Source organism: Enhydra lutris, unplaced genomic scaffold (assembly GCF_002288905.1).
Source record: "Enhydra lutris kenyoni isolate GAN:26980312 unplaced genomic scaffold, ASM228890v2 scaffoldscaffold5, whole genome shotgun sequence".
NCBI classification, from domain to species: domain Eukaryota; kingdom Metazoa; phylum Chordata; class Mammalia; order Carnivora; family Mustelidae; genus Enhydra; species Enhydra lutris.
Window position 1 is genome coordinate 4,304,935 of NW_019154089.1, and position 23,817 is coordinate 4,328,751.

General features: G+C 42.6%; 1 protein-coding gene across 1 annotated transcript in view; it reads left to right on the forward strand.

The window, feature by feature from the left end:
• Positions 1 to 23,817, forward strand: part of LOC111141056 (transient receptor potential cation channel subfamily C member 7) — a 166,063-nt gene that overhangs the window by 47,807 nt on the left and 94,439 nt on the right. The window lies entirely within an intron of this gene.

The window sequence follows — 23,817 nt, forward strand, 5'->3', positions numbered from 1 at the left end:
TCTCTATCGTTAAGAGTCTCTTATGGCTTGTTTCTCTCTCTCCTTTTTTCTTTCCCTCTTTCCATATGTTCATCCGTTTTCTTTCTTAAATTCCACATATGAATGAGATCATATAGTATTTGTCTTTCTCTGACTGACTTATTTGGCTTAGCATAATACACTGTAGCTCCACCCATGTCTTGCAAATGGCAAGATTCCACTCTTTTGATGGCTGAGTCATATTCCATTGTGTGACTTTCCATTACATATATTTTTATATATTTATATATATATGTGTGTATATATATATTTTCCAAGATGTGGCCTATGTATGTGTGTATGTGTGTGTGTGTATATGTATGTATGTGTGTATATAATATATTGCTGCTATAAACATCATGATGCATGTATCCCTTCCAATCTGTATTATTTTCTTTTTTTTTATTATGTTATGTTAGTCCCCATACAGTACTTCATTAGTTTTTGATGGAGTGATCTGAAAGAGCACATGCACCCCAATGTTCATAGCAGCAATGTCCACAATAGCCAAACTGTGAAAGGAGCCAAGATACCCTTCAAAGGTTCAATGGATAAAGAAGATTTGGTCCATATATACAATGGAATATTACTCAGCCATCAGAAAGGAGGAATATCCACCATTTGCATCAACATGGATGGAAATGGAAGGGATTATGCTGTGCGTGATGAGTCAAGCAGAGAAAGACAATTATCATATGGTTTCACTCATATGTGGAACATAAGTTATAGCATGGAGGATATTCGAATCTGTATTTTTCAAAAGAGCATCTAAGTTGAGATTTAACAAGATTGTTATTCCCATTTTACAGATGAGTAAACAACTAAGAGTAGTTAAGTGATTTATCAACAAAGGGCAGTCTTCCTGCTTTGTGCCAGGCACTATACTAGGTTCTAAGACTATAAGTGTGGATAAGACCCAGACTTTGTTCCCACTGCAAAAGGACAGCCTGGAGTAGTTAAGGGATAATCACAGTGTGGTAGAATAGGAGCAGAGTGTTGTGAGAACACACACGCAAAGTGCAGAGAATGGCTTTGTAATGTGAGACAAGGCTTCCCAGGAAGTTTGGCAAATGGAGACAAAAAGAAAAGCATAAAGGCAGAGGAATGAGTGTGTGCAAAGGCATGGAAGGCCTAGTATACTGCTTGGTGGACTGGTGTAGCTAGAGGAGAGTGGAATTACAGAATGGGTATAATGTTAGTGAGGTATGTTGAGGTCTGATAATAAAAATGCTGGGATTTTATCCTATAGCTTTTTAGCCAAGGGCATGGCTGGCATTTGGGTAGAAGGAACTACCAGTAAATAGACCAATCAGGAAGCTAGTTCAAAAGTCCAGACACTAAATTACAAGAACTTGAATGAAGATCATGACAATGGATATAAGGAAATGACTATGGGGGTCAGAGATACTCTGGATCACAATCCATAGATTCTGGTAAGTGATTGGTAAAGACAAAGATGAACCCAGGGTTTCTAGCTCAGGAAACTGAGTGGATGGAGACTGTACTTCCTGAAGCAGAAAGCAGAAGATCAATTTTGCTTGTTACAAGGAAGACCTGTATGTTCAGTTTGGGACATGCAGAGTTTGAAATATCTGCAAAACTTACCAGAGTAGATGACACCTGGCAGTTGAATATGTAAATCAGCTCCTTCAAATATAGGTTGGGGCTGCAGGTAAAAACCTAGGAATCATCAGAAGTGACAGCAACATCTGTGGAGATAAATGGAATCACATCAAAGCCTCAGTCTTCTTTTTTCATATTTACAAAATAGATATAGGTCCTACTTCCGAGTGCAATTCAGTCATTCATTGGATAAATCAGTTTAAAGCAAAAAAAAAAAAAAAAAAAACCTGGAATTTGATTTTCCTGATTAGATTTGAACTTATTTAAATGCAATCACTTACTCATCTTTTTCCCATGTCTTCTGGGACTTTTAGAAAGTCACCACAGATGTCTGTGCACAAGATAATGAGCCCCATAATAGTCAGCTTTGACTCCAAGACCACCTCAAGAGCCAAGTATCCCCCCGTTGCTGCTCCTAGATCAATTCCCTGGTAGCCAGACATCAGCCCTTTCTTGCTCCTCAAGTTCCTATAAATAAAATTTTCAAATTGGACATATGTATTAAGTCATTTTATACAGCATTTATTAATTCCTATAATGCAGCATGCCCTAAGCTGAAATATACAAATGACTGAAGTTGGCATGTTAAGTATGAAACTGTCAAAACTAAAGAGTACTTGGTCAGGGCTGTTGGGCCCCAAGAAGAAAATGCAGCGGGGGCCCGAGTGTGAGGCAGTGGAGCTCCCCAGGGATATCAGGAAAACCACTCAGAGATCCCTGAGAGCCAATCTCGAGAAGGGGATAGGGAATCTCAGAGGAATCAAAGAGGAGCCCAGTCCAGGTGTGGGAACACAAGGGACAGAGGCACCAAAGTGAAAAGAATGAAGTATGAGCCTCCACATGGAGAAGTCATAAGTACTAACTTAGCTAACTTGGTTTTTAGTTTTTGTTTCATAATTAGCAGGGCTCTGCAGTTTTTTAAATTGCTACTTTGCCATCTAATTACTAGCCTCTCTTAATCAATAGCATTTTCAGCAATCATAAGCAAATTTTTAAAAATTACTTCTATACATACACTGTGCTCTAATTACTCTTCAAAACAAGCCTCATGAACGTGTACTATTCTGAATCCAGAATAATAATCAGGTGAGTTATGACATAAGCTTCTGGAAGGTATGTTAATCTGATGATGCCACTTAGAAATTCGTGTTTCTCTGATATGTCTCCAAAATATCCAGTTAGTACAAATAAGATGCACAGGTCATGTTTGCTCTGAACTTCTTTTTGGATCTTCTTTTAATCTGGTACTAAACAAAGAAACAAAGCCATGAGCTATCAAGTACAGGGAACTGCAACCGTAGCCAAGATAGCACCAGGCTTGGATACCCCAGACCCCTCTCCAACACTGAGGTTTAGGGACTTGTTTAAACACTGTAACACACTCAAACTTTCTTTTTTTTTCCCCCACCTAAGGATTTTATTTATTTATTTTTAGAGAGAGAGACAGAGAGAGCACTCACAAGCTGGGGGACACACAGAGGGAAAGAGAGAATCCCAAGCAAACTCCATGCTGAGCATGGAGCCCAATGTGGGGCTCGATCTCATGACCCTGAGATCATGACCAGAGCCACCCATGTGGCCCTCAACATTTTTTTTCTGATTATACTGGTAATACACAATTAACATAAAAAATGAATTTGTGCATAAAAAGAACAAAATTCATCCATAATCCCACCAGATAGTAACATGTTAGAGAATTTCCTTCCAGTGTTGGATGTCCCAAACATGCCACATAGTATCACCCTCATTTTCTCTCTGTCCCTTAAGTCCTATTGGTATTAAAATTTGAATGTTTCCCCAGCCCATTTCCATCCTTGTACCTTTACCACCTCCACCTGACCAGCTCTAACCGCGACCCTACCTCCAGGCCCTAATGTGCCCCAACACTGACGCTGTCCTTCACACAGGGCCCGAAGGATCCCACCCAGGTGCAAACCGGACCATGCCATTCTCCCACTTAAAAAAGTGTCCGTGGCTGCCCACTGCCTATGGAGGAAAGTCCAAACTCCCTATCAGGGGATACAAAACCCATCATGCCCCAGCTCCTGTTTCCTCCTCCAGATTCATGTTTCTCCCACCCTCTACCCCTACTTGAATAGCTCCCTGTATGTTTGTATAGCCAGGTTTGTTTCTCCTTGCCTCTCTTTTCCAACAAGGAATGCCCTTTCTCCACCTGCTGAACTGAGTAACTCTAATTTATCCTCTAAGATTCAGGTATGACTGCCTTCCTCCAGGGCAACTTCCCTCAACACCCAGACAGAGCTAACAGCCAGTCTCTGACGTTGATGTCCCAAAAGCAGTGAACCTGCATCTGTCCCTTTGTCCATCCGTCACTGCCACAAGATTGTTGTGTAACAAACCACCCAAAACTCAGTGGTCTTCATGTTCATGTTTACTGTCCTATTTATAGGTCTGAGGATAAGCAGAGGAGGCTGCTCTCCATGTCTCATTCTGGGGCCCAGGGAAGATAGGGAGTGAGTGGCACATTCTTTTCTCGGTGTAAGTCACATCTGCCACAGGGCCAAGGGAAAATATGTGATGCCTCTTAAGACCTAGGTTTGGAGGTCACACACTGTGGGTCCTGGGCTAAAGCAAGTCCTGTGAGGAAGAGGACATCCATGCGGGAAGAAGCACACTGGTCTCCGGCAGGTGGGGAAGGAGGAGGAAATCTCTGCTAAAAGATGAGCTTATCTCACACCATGCTCGGTTCAAATACCGTGACAATCCTTCGAGTTGCTCTGCGGCAACACCTCAGTCACCTTATCTCTCCTTTGTTTGTTTGTCTGGTTTTTCTTTCTTCATAGGCAAAACCTCAATAAACCCTCTTGGCTCTCTCTTTCAAAGATATCCAGTATTCCATCAACACTTCCCGCCTGCTTGATCAAAATGGGCCAGGCCACCTTTGTTTCTCCCCTGAGCAACTACAACAGCCTCTTCAGGGGTCTTCATGCTTCTGCTCTCACAAATGCACCCCACCCCAGCAGCCAAAGTGATGCTCTCCTAGCATTCCTCAGATCACAAAAACTGCTTCTTGAAATCCTCCAGTGACTCCCCACCTCACCAGAGTACAAGCCACAATCCTGATCAGTGCAGTCAGGCCTTTGGCCATACGCGCCCTGCTGTTCCTCTGACTTCATCTCTACCTATTGTTCTGCTCAACCACTTTGCCCCAGGAACTGGCCTCAACCAGCTATGCCTCAAAAACACCAGATGCCCCCCTCTTCTGCCTCTGCACTCTCCTTCTTTGCACTGGTGAGCCCCTGTCCAGAACACTTCCCTTGTGTATCCACATAGCTCCCTCCTTCACCAACTTCAACTGTCTATCCCAGATGGCCTCCCCGGGATTCACCGAGGAGGCGATTTTGCATAAGCCTCACACCATCTGTATAAAATAACAATCTACAGCCCCTCTGCCCCCCTTAAAACATCAGGCCTCTGCTTTGCTTAGAGCTGTATCTCAACGATCTAGACCCATGTCTGGCACAGCGGGTATTCAGTGAAGAGTCGTGGTGTGAAAGACTAGTACTGCAGCCTAATACTGAAATGACTGGGCTATGTGTTGTCCCTCCTACGGGTGGGCAGCCACTGCAACTCACTCCTTCTTGCATCTCCCGGGCTGGGGCCAGCTTCTAGAACAGAGAAGGCTCAGTAAGCACATGCTGAACTGGGTAGAACATCTTTGTGAGGATGAATCATTGCAAAGCACTCAAGCTTACAAGCTAATAGACTCATAGTGCTTCTACTGCTTACCAGCTGCATTTATTTGTAAGGAAGTATTTTCCCGGGAATTACTGTGAGATCAGATGCACAGAAGCTCAGGTCTAGTTTGCACAGAGGTGAGCTCCTCACCACACTTCACTGCAGGGCCTTCACGGTCTCCCTTTTCCTCTGCTCTGCAGCTCCATGAAGGCAGCAACCATGCCTGCCTCGTTCTTCAAGCATCTCTGGGGCCCTAGCACAGTTGTCTGCATGCAGGAGATCTCTGTTCATTTTTGTGGCGTAAACGAATAAGTGAATGACTCTACAAGTTCTCCCAGGAGCCAATCCACAAAGCAAAGCGACTCAGGTGCTCTTGTGGCTAAAAGCTTTGCAAGGATCCGGGAACAGGAAGTTGTGAATTCAGCATCACTCTACAACGATACTGTACGCTTCGGCTCCAACAAGGCAAACAGACCCCAAAAATAAGCTCACCTCCATGAGCCGCAGCGTGCGGCCCCCTCTGGAATCCACCTAGCACAAGCGATGCCACCCCACCGGGCTGCGCTGTTTCCCTGCTGATCTGAGGACAGAACAATGAGGTCCCCCAGCCGCTGCAGGGGGGAAACTTTGCAAACCCTCAGCTTCCCACCCATTCCCAGATCTTCTCACCAGGTCCACAGTGATCCTGGATGGGGCAGGGGACATGTTACAAAACAGGAGAGGACAACATCCTACTGACAGTCCTAACACCAGAAAGATCGGGGGGAGGGAGGGGTGTTGTAGCTAGACGAGCACTCTGATGAGAGGCTGAGGGCCTTGGGAGCAACAGGAATTAGTGAGGACTACCACCCTGACTTCCTGTTTGCCAACACACCTTCTGGTAACTTGCAGGCCAAACTCAGCTCCCTGACCTTCCCCGGATGTGCTCACGTGGGATAATGCCTTACTCAGTTTCAGCACCTCTACTTCGCACCTCTGCTTCTTCCCCAGCAGGCCCTCATCTCTTTCTTTCTCTTCACCAGGAAGGACCTTGAACCCACCTCTTCAGGGTGGTGCTCAGGGTTTTAGCGCACGTGTCAGGGAAGTTAGTATTTTTATCAGATTGATTCTTCCCAGGATGAGCATTATGGAATCTGGGGTCAGCCACATCCAGGTCCAAATCCCAGGTGCCAGAGAAGTCTCTGGGCCTCAGCTCCCCTATCAAAGAAGACTGATGACAGCGTCTACTTCCTAGGTTTGTCATGAGAAGTCAGTGAGCTAAATAACGTAAAGCATTCAGCCTGAGGCCTGGTACACAGTAAGCATTCAATAAATGATGACTAACAGTAATAACTGTAACTACCATATGCTTTAATACTGTCTCCCACTCTATTACACACAAAGACCAACCAATCAGGTTTTGGCCAACCCCATGTGGGAAGGGCAAGAAGGCAGGGGAAAGGTGGGGCTGCTTCTGTATAAATGAACCCCCAGGGTCCCTCTTCCTCTTTCAACTCACACACCCCAACTACTGTCCTGATTCATAGCTTGGAGCAACCCCCCCCTACCATGAAGCACTGACTGGATAGATGATGGAGTGATGATGAGTGTGTGGGGCAGGCGAAGGAAGGGGGGGGAGGGAAAGAGAGGGAGAGGGACAGGAAGGGAGGGAGGGGAACGAGGAGGGAGGAGGCCAGATGGCTGTGAGGTGTGAGGATGGAAAAACACTCACACAGGGAGACCTGCTTTCCCATCTCAGCTCCCTGTGGTTCCAGTATAAAAAGCAGAAAGCAGAGAAAAGGCTCTTCTGGGAGTTCCCAAGACAGAACCAAGAGCATCTTTAATCTGTGTAATAAGGCTGTACGGAGAGTGTACATGAATTCCTCTTTGATACCTAAACATGTTCATGCTTATTTAATAATGTGAAGTTTGGGGCACCTGGGTGGCTCAGTGGGTTAAGCCTCCGCTTTTGGCTCAGGTCATGATCCCAGGGTCCTGGGATTGAGGTCTGCATCAAGCTCTCTGCTTAGCAGGAAGCCTGCTTCCTCTTCTCTCTCTGCCTGCCTCTCTGCCTACTTGTGATCTCTCTCTGTCAAATAAATAAATAAAATCCTTTAAAAAAAAAATAATGTGAAGTTACAGAAAACAGTGGATAATGTGCATAACCTATGCACACGGCCGTGTGATGGCTACAGGAGCTAATCCCCATCACAGTCCACACATCAGTGAAGGTTCTCCCCCTCCAGGCCTCTGCACTTGCCAGTCACTCCCCCTGGAGTGTCCATTCCCTGTTACCTCTCCTCCCCCACCCGCCTTGCAGTTGGAAGCTTCACTCAGCCTCAGGTGTCATTTTACACTCTGCCTCTTCTTCAGAGTCCTCCTTGTCTGCAGCAAGGCACTTAGGCCACCTTGTGGTCCACGCCTGCTTACGTGTCATTCCTCAAAGACAAGGACTGGGTTCCATTTAGCTATGTATCCGCATTACCTGGCACACAGTGGATGTTCAAACAGACTTGCTCAAATAGTGGATCAAATCCTGGAATTACTCAGCAGCCACTCTTCTTCTTAGGCAAGTCTCTGAATCCATCACAGGGGACTTGTTATAAAGCCAACAAGCAGAGCTACCCATGACTTCTGGGACTTCACAATGTCACAGTGATGGGTTAGGGAGCCCCTTACAATGTCAGAACTGCCAATTAAGTAACCTAAAAATCGGGTTGGAAACCAAAGTAGCAACAGAGGTAACTGCCAGCAGTGCCTGGCTCAGAAAGGCGGTGTGGTCACCGGAGGATTCAGGCTCAGCCCCCACTGTAAATTATCAAGGACTCTGCTCCAGCCCTGTGCTCCAAGCCTCTGTCCTACTGCCTGCACCTCCCACCTGAGGACTGACACAGGGTGAACCTGGGGCATTGAATCCGATGAAGGGTGTGTCTGCTTTATTCAAAAAGGAACCTGAAGATCAACACCCCAAAGGAGACAAATTTTTCATGCTCGCTGCCAACCTATAAGGCGCAGGTATCGTAATACTGGCTAATACTTGTCACACATTGTGTTAAGCAACTTACATAAATTACCTTATTCAGCAAAAAGTAAAGAGCATCATCATCTCCATTATACCAAATAAACTAGAGCACACAGAGATTGAGAATACACTCAAAATCACGCAGACAGGACCCAGCAGAGGTGGGAGCAGAACACAGATGCTCTGATTCGGAAGCACAAGTACTGACTACCCAGGCAGTCTCCTTATGCAAATACTTATGCAAGATCACCAGTGACTCAGATATAAACCATTTTTCTCACAGTCTGAAACACTTAGCACACGAGACCCCACTGGGAAATGCAGGGATTAAGTCTGGGATAGATAAAGGAAGGCCTCCTGCAAAGGCAAATGACAAATCCAAGGAGACAGTGGGTGACCAGTGGGAGAGTGACAGGATGGGGCCTTTGAGCATGTCCCTGGGGTAGAGAGACAGCCCCTCCCCACCCCATCCCACCCTCAGAGCACAACCCTGGATGTGAGGATCTAGGGGCTGTCTAAATGCTCCTGGGACAGTCAAGGCAAGGAAGACTGGCTATCTGACTCATGTACGAAAATTAAACTACCTTCCTTGGCTCTGCATTCCTAAATGGAGATTAAATGCTGAAGAATATTGGTCTTTTATGATCCTTCGGAGCATGGGCTTATTGATATGGTGAAGGTTAATGAAACAATTAAGTGCACGCATGAAAGCTAAAACATGGATTGAAGCTTTTCAATTTTCATCTGTAATAATGAGCACCAGGCTCGGGTTCTTACCTCGCATTTCACATCCATTAATTATTTCAGTGATTCCAGCTACAATTAATAAGGATTCAGCCATGTGTGTTAAATCTTAACGTTCAGTTTTCTCATCCATCAGCTGAGGGGGTAGTGGAGGTGGAGGGATGTGCAGGAGGGAATGCTAGAGGCAGGAGGTGGCTTTGACTTCCTTCTCGGCAAAAAGGTACTGAGTGTGACCTTCGTGCCTGGCTCCGTGCCAAGTTCTGAAGCTCCCCTCACTGAATCCTCAGCCCGTTGTAATCCTTCCTAACCTTATCACCGCCCCCAGGTCACTCCTCAGAACCTGTACTTGATTCTGGGCAAGGCTCCTTCTATCCCGCACCCCCCGCCCGACTCTTTCCTCAGACGCCATAGAACCTTCATCTCCAGACTGCCCCACTTTACCCTCTGGAAGTGATAGCTCCTCCAGAACAAAACACCCCAGGTCACTGCCCCCTACCCTGCAGAGATGCATCACCATCTCACTCCTAGAAAAGATGGGCTCCCTAAGGACACACTTGCCCTGCAGCCCTTGCCAGCTCCTGCTCCCATAGTCCACACATCCCTGGGCCTGGAAAGGAGGGTGGGAGTCTCTCTCTTGCTGCTCCTTACCAGTTCCAGACCTTCCTCCTTCTCTCCTCCCTACAAACATTCACCTTTGCTTCATACTTCATCGGATTAGATCACCCGTTCTCCCTCATCATTGCCGCCAGCAACAGCTGATCACTCAGTCATTTCTCCATGCTTTTAGTTCCTAGACTTCAATTCCTAGCACTTTACTATATACACAGATGATCCTTTTCAGGACCCGACTCAGTTTCTTGAACTCACCCCCTCCAGTTGTCTTATGGTAGTCAGCGTGAACCCACCTGAGCCAACCCCTGTCATGACCAATGAATGCAAACTCTCCCTAGTCTTAGCATCATGTTCACACTCTGACTACTATTCACTCAAACGTCTCCATCTGCCTTTCATAGCCCAGCTCTGTCTATCTTTTGCTTCCATCATGGCCTCCAACTCAGAAACCCAGTCGTCTTTTTTTTTTTTTTTTTTTACATAACTTTATTTTTATGGCAGTTTTAGGTTCCCAGTTGATACTGAGCAGACAGTATAGAGAGTTACCATATATCCCACCCTCTCACATGCATAGCATCCCCATTACCTACATGCTTCACTGGGACACTGGTTACAAAGGATGAGCCTACACTGACACATTATTATCACCCCAAGTCTGTATCTTGTATCAGGGGTCACTCTTGCTGTTGTATGTCCTAAGAGTTTGGGCCAATGTACAATGACATGTATCTACCATTATAGTATCATATAAAGTGGCTTCACTGCCCTAGAAGTCCTCTGTGCTATACCTCTGCATCCCTCCCCACCACCCCATCCCAAACCCGAGACAACCACTGATCTTTTTACTGTCTCCACAGTCTTGCCTTTTCCAGGATGTCATCTAGTTGGATTCATACAGAGTGTACCTTTTTCAGATTAGCTTTTTTCACTTAGCAACATGCAGTCGAGGTTCTTCCATGTCTTTTCATGGCTTGAGAGCTCATTTCTTTTAAGTGTTTGATAATATTCCATTGTCTGGATGTATCACCATTTATTTATCTATTCACCCACTGAAGGGCAGCATGGATAATTCTACATTTTGGCAGTTATGCATAAAGCCTCTATAAACATCCACGTACAGCTTTTTGTGTGGACAGTTTTCAGCTCCCTTGGGTAAACACCAAGGAGCGCAACTGATGGATTGTATGGGAAGATTATGTTTAGTTTTGTAAGACACTGGCAACTTCATATTTAAAGCAGATCTCTTGTAGATGACATGTAGTTGTGTCTTGTTTTCCCAGCCTTTCCAAAGCTTTCCTTCTCCCCTGAAATCCCATGGACTGTCATTATAATTGCTCTCACGTTCATGCCTCCAATCCTGTGCTCCGCTCCTGATCCACTGTAACATCTAATTCTGTATCTACTCCATGCGGGCACCCGGGGAGGTGAATGTGGTTAGAAAAAATCAACCACATTAGCTGGCCTCATTTTGAATTTCTGACCATAAACCTCAACTGGACTCATTGTCCTCCAGCAATTATATCCTATCTCCTGAATCCATTCACTCTGAAATTTTCCTAAAACTTATTTCTGACCGCTTCTCCTCAAACTTCCATTGCCATTGCCTTCTCTCCTGCCATGCTTATTCTCAGCTGATAATTTTTCCTTCCTATTTCACTAAAAAGAAAAAAAAGTGAAACAACAGAAAGAAAATGTCTACAGATTCTCACCACCAATGTCTACCTACTAGCAAACTTACCCACAAACTTGACTTTCCCTCCTACTATAAATAAACAATATGTGATTCTATCTGAACCTATTCCTTCATTTATATATAAATATCTCATCTTCTGTCATATATGCTATTGAACTACAGGATTAATACAATGATCAAACGCAATGATCCATATAATTATCTATGGAAAAATTCCCAAAAGTATACAAAATATTATGGTTTGTCCCACCAGAAGAGGGAAGGGATAGAGGGACGAGGGGAGAGAGGGAAGCAAGAGGGGGCAAAAAGAAAGCTTCTCTTGACCCTACTTCTCAGCTACTTTGCCATTTCTCTGCCTTCCTTTGCAATAAAACTCCTCAAAAGAGCTGTCTATATTATTGGCTCAAATTCTCTCTCTTCCTACTCTTTAATCCTCACCAGTCACACCCTCTACTCTCCCAAAATTGCTCCCATCAAGGTGATCAGTGACCTCCAAGTTATTAAATCCAATGGTCAATTTTCAGTCCCCCTCTTCTTTGGGAATAGTATTACCACCAGCTTTAAAGGGTGTTACCACTTAATGAAATACTGAAATGTTTAGACCACTTTTACTATAAGCTACTATTATAATTATTTCTTAATCAAATTCTGCCTAAATATTAAAGGCAGAAATTATCCCAGCGTGTACACAAATGGTGATTTATCTCCAACAGTATTTCAGCAAGAGCTTTCAATGAACATTCCTGCCCAATAACTGTGTCCCCAAAAGGAGGAGAAGGGGGAATAGATTTGAGGCCCACACCCTTTTTAATCTAATTTCTAAGGTCTCCATTGAGGAGTAAGTGTTAATTATCCTGTACTGTGTGGGCGTCTCCACAACATCAGTCTGAGAAATTCATTTAACTTTTGACCAATCAGGGTAATGAGCTTTTCTCTCTCTCTCTCCTCACTTTAAGTTTCTCAGTAGCTTGGAAAAAGTTTTAGAGTTGGGATTTTTTAACTGAAGTCAAGCAAAGAAGTCATCTGTATTGTTGTGCAGTAGAAATTATGGTGCTGCCAAAACAATAGCTTCAGCACTAAAAATTCAAGGTATGAACATACCATGTTAGAAGATTTGAGTTTGTATTCTATGTATTATGTGTTACAGACTGAGTTTCATCTCAATAATAAGTGAGTTTGTGAAAACTGTGGACCAAAAGAAAGGGAGGAAATTCTGGACCAGTTGAAAATCAAAGAATATCCATTAATATCCATGTTGAGCATACAAAAAAGAAATGATGGATGAATACTGTAAAAACTGTTCAATACATTTACCAAGTAACAACCTCTGAGCCAGTAATCTGGGGTTGAAAGCCAGCAAAACTTTGCTGTCAACATTTTGTTCTAAAACATAATACTTTAAAAATCTTTAAACCAATGTAAAAGCAGGTAACTATTTTACTAGTCATATTAATAGACCAAGCTAAGTGTTCATTCAAGAGTAAACAATCCATATTTACAGGCAACATGCTTGTCTATGTAGAAAACTACAGAGAATCTACAAAGCTCCAGTAAGTGTAGCCAGGGCACAGGATATAAGGTCAATACAGAAAAATCAATCATATCTCTACACACAGCGATGAACAATTAGAAACTAAACATTTTTAAAAAAATATTTCCAATAGCTAAAAAAATACTTAGATAAAAGTCTTAGAAAACAAATGTGGACTCTATATGTCCAAAGCTATAAAGCACTAAGAAAAGAAGTGAAGGAAGTTCTAAACAATGGAGAAACAGAACACATTCAGAGTTCAAAGGACTCAATATAGTTAAGATGTCAGTTTTCCCCAAACTGATTCATAGACTTAACACAATTCCAGCAAAAATCCCAACAGAACTTCTCATAGATAAGAACAAGTTTATTTAAACACGTATATGAAAAGGAAAGGAAGGAGAAAAAGCTAACAACAATTTGGAAAAGAATGAAGAGCCCAAAGGACTCAACATATCTCATTTTCAGATAATATAAAGCCAAAAATCAGAAATACTAAATACTAGTGAAATAATAGATATAAACTCAAGGAAAGAGAATAGAGAGCACAAAAATAAACCCACACAAATATGATCAATGACTTTTGACAGCTGCACAAAATCAACTCAATGGAGAAAGAGTGTTTCAACAGATGAAGCTAGAATGGGTGAATACCTATGTGCAGTAAAAGGAATCTTGACCTAAACCTTACACCTTATTTATATAAATGTTAACACAAAATGGTTCACAGACCGGAATATAAAACCTAAACAAAAAGCTTCTAGAGCAAGAGAGAGGAAAACACATTTGTGACCTTGTGTTAAGATTGCTTAGTTGGGGCACCTAAGGTGGCTCATTTGGTTAAGTGTCTGCCTTTGGCACAAGCAGGTCATGATCTCAGGATCCTGGGATTGAGACCCGCATCAGGCTCCCTGCTCTGCTTCTCCCTCTCCCTCTCCCTCTGCCGCTCCCCACAACTTTCGCTCTCTGTCTTTCTCTCTCTCTCTCGAATAAATAAAACCTTAAAAAAAAAAAAAAAGATTCTTTAGCTTTAACACTAGAAGCATAGTCATAAAAGAAAAAAAATGACAAATTTAAAACTTCTGCTCTTTGAAAGATAATAGTAAGAGAATGAAACTATAAGTCACAGACTGTGAGAAAATATTTACAAACCCTCATAAAACAATTGTATCTAGAAAATATATACGAATTTTTTTATGATATTTTGTTAGTCACCACACAGTATGTCATTAGGTTTTGATATAGTGTTCCATGATTCATTGTTTGCATATAACACCCAGTGGTCCACGCATTACGTGCCCTCCTTAATACCCATCACAGTCCTAATCCATCCCCCTACCCACTCCCCTCTAAAACCCGCAGTTTGTTTCCCGGAGTCTATAGTCTCTACGGTATGTCTCCCCCTCTGATTTCCCCCCCTTCATTTTTTCCCTTCCTTCTCCTAATGTCTTCCATGCTATTCCTTATGTTCCACAAGTAAGTGAAACCATATGATAATTGACATCCTCTGCTTAATTTACTTCACTTAGTATAATCTCCTCTAGTTCTGTCCATATTGATACAAAAGTTGGGTATTCATCCTTTCTGGTGACTGAGTAATATTCCATTGTGTATATGGACCACATATTCTTTATCCATTCGTCTGTTGAAGGGCATTGTGACTCTTTCCACAGTCTGGTTACTGAGGACATTGCTGCTATGAACACTGGGGTGCCTATGGTCCTCTGTATCTTTGGGGTAAATACCCAGTACTGCAATTGCTGGGTTATAGGGTTGCTCTTTTTTTTTTAATCTTTTGAGGAACCTCCACACTGTTTTCCAAAGTGGCTGCAAGAACTTGCGTTCCCACCAACAGCGCAAGAGGGTTCCCCTTTCTGCACATTCCCTCTAACACTTGTTATTTCTTGCCTTGTCAATTTTTGCAATTCTAACTGATGTGAGGTGGTATCTCCATGTGGTTTTGATTTGAATTTCCCTTATGGCTAATGATTAATGAACATTTTTTCATATGTCTGTTAGCCATTTGTGTGTCTTCTTTGGAAAAGTGTGCATGTCTTCTGCCCATTTTTTTACTTTGATTATGTTTTTTGGATATTGAGTTGGAGAAGTTCTTTATAGATCTTGGGTATCAGCCCTTTCTCTGTAGTGTCATTTGCAAATATCTTTTCCCATTCTGTGGGTTGCTTCTTTGTTTTATTGACTGTTTCCTTTGCTGTGCAGAAGCTTTTTATATTGATGAAGTCTCAAAAGTTCATTTTCACTATTGTTTCCTTTGCCTTTGGAGACATGTCTTGAAAGAAGTTGCTGTGGCCGATGTTGAGGTTACTGCCTGTGTTCTCCTCTAGGATTTTGATGGATTCCTGTCTCACACTGAGGCTTTCTATCCATTTTGAGTTTATCTTTGTGTACGGTGTAAGGGAATGGTCCAGTTTCGTTCTTCTGTATATAGCTGTGCCATTTTCCCAGAACCATTTATTGAAGAAACTGTCTTTTTTCCATTGGACATTCTTTCCTGCTTTTTTGAAGATTATTTGATCATAGAATTGATGGTCCCATACCTGGGCTCTCTATTTTGTTCCATTAGTCTATGTGTCTGTTTTTGTGCTGGTACCATGCTTTCTTGGGAAGCACAGCTTTGTAATATAGCTTAAAATTAGGCAACGTGATGTCTCCAGCTTTTTCTTTTTTTTTTTCCAACATTTCCTTGGCGATTTGAGGTCTCTTCTGGTTCTATACAAATTTTAGAATTGTTCGTTCCGGCACTTTGAAAAATGTTGTTGGTATTTTGATTGGGATGGCACTGAAAAATAGATTGCTCCAGGCAGCACAGACATTTTAACAATGTTTATTCTTCTGATCCATGAGCATGGAATGTTCTTCCATCTTTTTAAGTCTTCTTCAATTTCTTTTATGAGTGTTCTGTAGTTCCTTTAGTGTCCTGTAGTTACAGATCCTTTACCTCTTTGGTTAGGTTTATTCCAAGGTATCTTATGGTTTTGGGTGCTGTTGTAAATGGAATCGATTCTCTAATTTCTCTTTCTACAGTTACATTGTTAGTGTATAAGAAAGCAACTGTCTTCTGTGCATTGATTTTGTATCCTGTCACATGTGTATGAGTTCTAGTAATTTGGGGGTGGAATCTTTTGGGTTTTTCACATAAAGTATCATGTCCTCTGCAGAGGGAGAGTGAGAGTTTGACTTCTTCTTTGCCAATCTGAATACCTTTTATTTATTTTTGTTGTCTTATGGCTGTTGCTAAAACTTCTAGTACTATGTTGAACAACAGTGGCAGGAGTGGGCATCCTTGTCGTGTTCCTAATCTTAAGGGAAAGGTTCTCAGTTTTTCCCCATTGAGAAAGATATTCGTTATGTGTTTTTCATAGATGGAGTTTATGAAATTGAGAAATGTTCCCTTTATCCCTATATTCCAAAGAGGTTTTAATCAGGAAAGAATGCTATATTTTGTCAAATGCTTTTTCTGCATCAATTGACAAAATTCAATAACAAGAAAATAAACTCAATTTAAAAAACGGACAAAAGGGCGCCTGGGTGGCTCAGTGGGTTGGGCCGCTGCCTTCGGCTCGGGTCATGATCTCGGGGTCCTGGGATCGAGTCCCGCGTCGGGCTCTCTGCTCAGCGGGGAGCCTGCTTCCCTCTCTCTCTCTCTCTCTCTCTGCCTGCCTCTCCATCTACTTGTGATCTCTCTCTCTGTCAAATAAATAAATAAATAAATAAAAAAAAAAAAAAAACGGACAAAAGATTTGAATAGACACTTCACCAAAAAGATAAAAGATGGCAAATAAGCACATAAAAAGATGTTCAACATCATTAGACATTAGGGGATACAAATTAAAACTATAATGAGATACTACAACACAGAAAATAAATTGACCATACCAAGTTCTGGTAAGAATATGGATGAGCTGGAACTCCCATAATTCATTGGTGGTAATGTAAAATAGTATCCATTCTAAAAACTGAGTAACTTATCCGAGTTACCACTTACATATACTCAACAGTCCCATTCCTAGATATCTACCTTTAAGAACTTAAAACTTACCTTCACACAAGAATTTGTATATGAATGTTTGTAGAAGCATTATTCATAACTGCCAAAAACTAGGAGCACTCACATGTCCTTCCCTAAGTGAATGTATAAACAAACTGACATGTACAGGCAGTGAATGTGGAAGAAAAATAAGTGGATAACTGATACATGCAACAACATGGATGAATCTCAAAGGAATCATACTGAGTAAGAGAAGCCAGTCTCAAAAGGTTACATAATATAGGATTCCCTTAATATGACATTCTGGAAAATTCAAAATTCTAGGGCCTCTTGGTTCCTGCCCAGCATAGCCACAGCTCATGGTCCCAAAGAGCATTGTAACACAATGTATCTTCCAAGAGCTAAAACTGGACAAACTGACTGGGATGCTTACTCTCTGTCCACTGACCAGTACCCACAAGCCCCCTTGTTATTTTCCTTAAGGACGGACTTGAGTGTGCCTTAATAGAACATAGAGAAGAGTTGCAGATAGCAGTTCACTGAGATGGACGGCAAGGTCCACACGGATATAAACCACATTGCTGATTTAATGGAAGTCACCAGCACTGACAAGGCTGGAGACAACCTTCATCTATGGCACCAAGAATCGCATTACTGTTCATGATATTACTCCTGAAGAGAACAAATGCCAAGTTGTGCAAAATGAGAAAGATCTCTGTGGGCACACAAGAAATCTACTATCTGGTGATTCCTGATACCAGCACTATCTACAACCCTGGTCTCAACAAGAAGAACAAATTTAGTCAGATTGATTTGGAACTGGCAAGATTATAGACTTAATCTTAAGTCCAAGAATGGTAACCTGTGAATAGTGCCTGGAGGTGCTAACCAGGACAGCATTGGTATGATCACCAGAGATAAAAGTGAATTCAAATCCAGAGATATTTTTGATATATGCATTAGATCTGGAAGGAAACAGAGAAGAAATCACGGGTTTCTCCTGTATTTTATGTTTTCTTTCCCATGAGCCAGTCTTGTTCTCACTCCAGCAATTAACCACCACAAAGAGCAACAGGTCAAGAGTTTGAAATCAATGGTCAAAATAAAGTGATAATAATAATAATTGCCTAACCACAGATGTGTTGAATCACTATGTTGTACACTTGAAACTAATGTAACATTGCATGCCAATTATAAAAAGATTTAAATTGCCATTTGTAGGATTAAATATAAATTTTTATTTATTTGGGTGTTTACTTATTTTGTTATTTGTGTTATTCTTTGTTTACTAAGCATTTTACATCACTTTGGTACTAATTCTCCCAATGATTATATGACGTGTACATTATTACAGATTTAAAACTGAGATGCAGAAGAGGTACATGGTCTGCTCCATTTCCCGCAACAAGTAGTAAAATAGAAGTTCAAACTCCAGGTCCTCCTGATTTTATTTTTCTTTACAATTTTTATTCAAAATCAATTTAGTTAACTAATAGCATATTATTAGTTTCAGAGGTAGAATTTAGTGATTCATCAGTTGTATGTAACACCAGTGATCATTAATTATATCAAGCGCCCTCCTTAATGCCCATCACCCAGTTACCCCATCTTCCCTCCTCCCCGCCCTCCAGCCACCCTCAGTTTGTTTCCTATAGTTAAGAGTCCCTTACAGTCTGTCTCCCTCTCTGTTTTTATCTTGTTTTATTTTTCCTTCCCTTCACCTGGGTTCATCTGATTCTTAAAATCCACATATGAGTGAAACCATATGGTATTTGTTTTTGTGTGACTTATTTCACTTAGAATCCTAGAGGAGAACATAGGCAGTAACCTCTTCGATATCAGCCACAGCAACTTCTTTCAAGACACATCTCCAAAGGCAAGGGAAATAAAAGCGAAAATGAATTTTTGGGACTTCATCAAGCAAAGGAAACAGTCAACAAAACAAAGAGGCAACTCACTTAGAATGATACCCTGTAGGTCCTCCTGACTTGAAAACCTGTATACTCACTAACTATACTGGAGAATCTGTTAGGTGTTCAAATTTCCATATACTAGTCCATCCTTTATTTTCCCAAGTTAGATGACAGTCAGTCCCAGTTAAGCCTCTAGTTTTCACAGTGTGCTAAAGAGAAGGGAAGGGGCAACACAGTGAAAGGAAAGACAGCAGCATTAGGGCCAGATCTACATGTTTTGAATCTTGGCTCAACCACTTAGTAGCTATGATATCTTAGACAAGTAAACTGCTCCAACTGACTCAACATTCATGGAACATCTATCATGTTCCAAACCATGTTCTACACTCTCCTTGTTAATAAAACAGCAATGTTTCCTACCCTCGAGAAGCTTACATTCCAGGAGAGGACATGGACAATAAATAGGTACAATATATATTATATCATATCACATTGTCATAAGGAGTATTAGGAAGGAAAAAGAAGTAGGATAGGGTGGTGGCAAATGGAGAAGGGTTATATTTTTTAATTATGTTCAGTTAACCACTGTATAGTACATCATTAGTTTTTGATGTAGTGTTCAATGATTCATTAGTTGAGTATAACACCCAGTGATCATCACAACATGTGCCCTCTTTAATACGCATCACCCTGTTACCCCCTCCCTCCACCCCCCCTCCACCCCTCTGAAACCCTCAGTTTTTTTCCCAGGGTCCAGAGTCTCTCATGGGTTACAATTTTTTTAAGAGATAGTCAAGGAAGGCTTCTGAGAAAGTGACATGTGAGCAAAGACTTGAATGAGTTGTGGAAGTTATTCATTTAGAGTCTGGACAAAGAACAGTCCAAGCAAAGAAAATAGCCAGTACAAAGGTCTGGTCCATGCCAAATGTACAGCAAGGAAGCAAGGAAAAACAACAAGGAAGTCAGAGTGGCTGGATAGACTGAGGGAAGGAGAGAACCAGAGGAAGTAAAATCAGGAGGAAAATGGAGGGGCTACACATGTATGTCCTTACAGAATGACATAACGACCCCACTTTTACTTTGAGTGGATGGGACACTGCTGGCTGGTTTGAACAGGGCAGTGCCATGATATGACTACTTCTTCTAAGTATCCCTCCAACTGATATATGGAGAATCTGCTAGAGCAGACCGGGACAGATTTTTTTTTTATTTTTTATTTTTTGGTCCTGAGCAAGTGAAAAGGTGGGGGAAACTAAGGTGGAGAAGACTAGATCCAGAACTAGTTTTGTTAAGTGTGAAATGACAATTTGGCATTCAAGTGGAGATATCAATTTGGCAAGTGGATATCTGAGTCAAGTTCAGGAGAAGGATGTGCTAAACATAACTTTTGGAGTCATCAGCATATGGACAGTATCTAATGCTCTTATATAAGATCACTAAGGCAATGAGTATAAATAGATAAAAGGAGAATTCAAAGGACAGAGCACATCTTTGGGGCATTCCAAAATTAAGATATCAAAGAGAAAATAAATCCAGAAAGAATATAAAAAGTAGTCATTCGGGAAGAAAAACACACAGAAGAGCATGTTAGGCTGGAAGCCAAGTGAAAAATGTGTACCAGAGAGGAGGGAGTAATCATCTATATCCAAGCTCTCAATAGGTCATGTAGTATGAGGCTAGAGAACCAACCACTGGATTTGGCAACATAAAAGTCACTTGTGACCCTGATGAAAACAGTCTCAGGGGAGAAAGTGGATGTGGGTGTGGAAGCCTTATTGAATGGAATAAGAAAGAATGCCTGGAGGGCAACTGGAAACAACGAGTGTAGAAAACTCAATTGAGTTTTGCTATAAAAAGGAAGAGAAAATTGTAGTTGTAACTGGAGAGAAAAGTGGAGTCACGAGAAATTCTTTTTTAAGATGAGAGAAGAGCAACATGTTTGTATACTGAGCCAGTAGGAAAAGGGAAAGAGGGCGCCTGGGTGGCTCAGTTGGTTAAGCGACTGCCTTCAGCTCAGGTCATGATCCTGGAGTCCCGGGATCGAGTCCCGCATCAGGCTCCCAGCTCCATGGGGAGTCTGCTTCTCCCTCTGACCTTCTCCTCGCTCATGCTCTCTCTCACTGTCTCTCTCTTCTCTCAAATAAATAAATAAAATGTTTAAAAAAAAAAAAAAGGGAAAGACTGACAACACAGGAGAAAGAAAGGAAGGTTGCAGGAGCCCTGTGCTTGAGTAGGCGTAAAGGGCTGATATCCAACACCAAAGTAGAGGAGGCGACCTTACATAGGAGCAGGAGCACTTCCTCTGCAGCAGGAAGAGGGAGTAGTCCGTGAGTGCAAATGCATGAAGGCAGAAAGTGTGAGAACGTCAGCATGTGGTGCTTCTCTTCTGATGATTCCTATTTTTCAAGCAAAACTGGAGACAAGGTCCTCATTTGAAAATTAGGAGGAAGGGGAGGTGTCAGAAGACTGAGAGGAGAAGGTACACAATAATTGTCAGGAGAGAGGGAGGGTAAGCTACCCAGAGACACCAAGGACCGCCGGAGGTGGGGGTGGTTGATGGCATGCCTGATCAGCACGGCTGTGTCTTGTGCAGCCACATTTACTCTGCAGAGGCAGGAACATGGCAGTGGAGAGGTAGACTCAACTAAGGTCAGGCTTCTGTCCAGTAAGAAGGATGAAATAAGAGGAGAAGAGAGTTGATGATATGGACAGGGATGATTTATAACCATTGCCCCAGATTATTAAGCACTGCAGGGAGGGAGCCAGGCCCCTGAAGGGAAGGAAAACCAGTGAAAGGGAGGTATAATCAAAGCAGCCCTGTAGCTCTGGGAGAATCCAAGGATTGCTGGGATTGGGGTCCCAGAGGGAGTGAGCTCAACATATAAAAGGCGGTGGTCAGAGTGGGAAGAACTGAAGGTGGGGTCCTGAAGGAGCTGTGGTTCCCAGGAACAAGTAAGAGAATGAGTGGCCGAGTTAGGAGTTGAGAAGGTGACTGGGAAAGACTCTGTCAAGGAAATGAGAGGGCAGAATAATGGGAGGGTCACCTTCCTGGATCTGGAAACCACCACGGATAACAACAGCAATGTTGGGAGGATGGCAGTGAGATGGGGGCTGAAATCTTCAGGGAAGTTAAGAGTGACCCAGAGATGAGTAGGTTACAAATAGAAGGCAAAGTGATTCAGCCTGCTTGTCTCTCTCTCTGGGTCTCAGTTTCCTCACGTTTAAGTTGGAAATGCTGACAGTCCTTCCATCATGAGATTTTTCTAAGGATTAAGTGAGATGCTGCAGGTAGAACATCTGTCACCCATTGGGACTGGCAGATTTTAACACACAGAAAATGGAATTATTTTTAAAAGGGTCCTTGTGAACTCCTGGGTGAGTGTCTCATCTACTTCCAGCTAAAGTTGGGAGAGTGTGACCCGGAAGGCTTACTGAGCTCAGGGGTGGCCCAATAAATCACAATCATCATAATTTCCCAGAGACATCCACCTGTGGTCCTCTCTGGTAAGCCTGGGCCTGGCCATGAGCACCTCCACCATCTGCAGCTGTCCTTATCCATGTCACCTCTGTCTTCTCGGCAGGCCTGAGTTTTCTCTAAGTCTTCCAGCCATCTGCAGACACCAGGTTTGTTGTCTCCCAGTCTGTCTAATGCAGAAGGCAAAAGCAAACTACATGCTTTGGCTACACTGTCGAGTGGGTCCCCCCAACTTTTTATGGCCAGGTTAGCTGCAAGAGCCCAGGGAAGCTAAAACCTCGTGTTGTGAACCGTGCTGAGCGCAGAACCATGCAGAGGCTCTAGGGCAGTACAATCTGATGTTCTAGCATGGGGAGCTTGGGCCATGGGCTAGGTCAAGCCCTTTCCATTTCTTCTCTGTATCTAACCATGCACTCAGCTCTAGGCAGGAGTTTCTACCAAGAGATGAGGTCATGTCTAACTAACGGGGAAGTGTCTGCCTTACCAAGAACAGGTGACAATATTCAGAGACTCCTCCTTCTCAAGACAGAAACAAGAAAGGTGATGGAGTAGGGGCCAGAAATGCTCAGGACACCTGAGCTGCAGCAGCAGGACTGCCAGAGTTGAACAGGTCCTTTTTGCTGAGCCCAGTCCCTTGAGTTTCCCACCCCTGGTACATCAGGGCTCTCAGAATATCTTAGCTGGAATACATTCTGAGCAAGTTTTACCTAGCATTACTGTTACGCAACCCGGAGAGTGGATGCCTAGCCTCTACCCCACACGAACTCAGACACCACATCTGCCCTGCTCATTGCCAATTTTTCATTGCCTAGTACATAACAGGCCCTCAGTAATGAGGGAGAGAAGGAACACAGGGAGGGAAGGACGGAGGGAGAGATGTTAAGGATGGAGGAGCACAGAATACAGCTCTTCATCTCATCACCCAGCTCTGTGCCAAAACCTAGAAGACTCCAAGTATTCTCCCTGAATCCTTCTCCATGACAGTCTGCCCGAGCTGAGCAGTCATCTCTTTCTACCCAGAATTTTCCTCTTCCTTCTTAAATTATATAGGAAAATGAAGGCCATTCTTGTCAGAAAACATTTTCTTGATCCTCCTCCTAGCAAACAAACACTTACCGCCCTCCTTCTGTAATGCACAGTGGTATTTTGACGTGGCAGTGCTAGAAGGAGACAAGAATCCTTAATTCAGAAAAATAGCTATGCTTCTACAGTTTGCCGGGTTCCCACCTATTTACTGAGGAATCCAAATTCTGGAAAAGCAAACTTGCATTCCTATTTACCAACTACTACTTACCAGTCTGAAGGCTGTTGACATTGATTAACATTAAAAGTGACATTTGGCGCTCCTGTCCTTTCTGAATAGATTTGTTTCGACTAAGAAACAAACAAGGAAACCTCTAGAGGAAAATACTTCTGGGGAGTAGTGGTATGAGGGTGACATAAAACATTTTTTTGTCCAACATTTTGGATCATTATCTGGAATTGAAGCAATCTGCCTG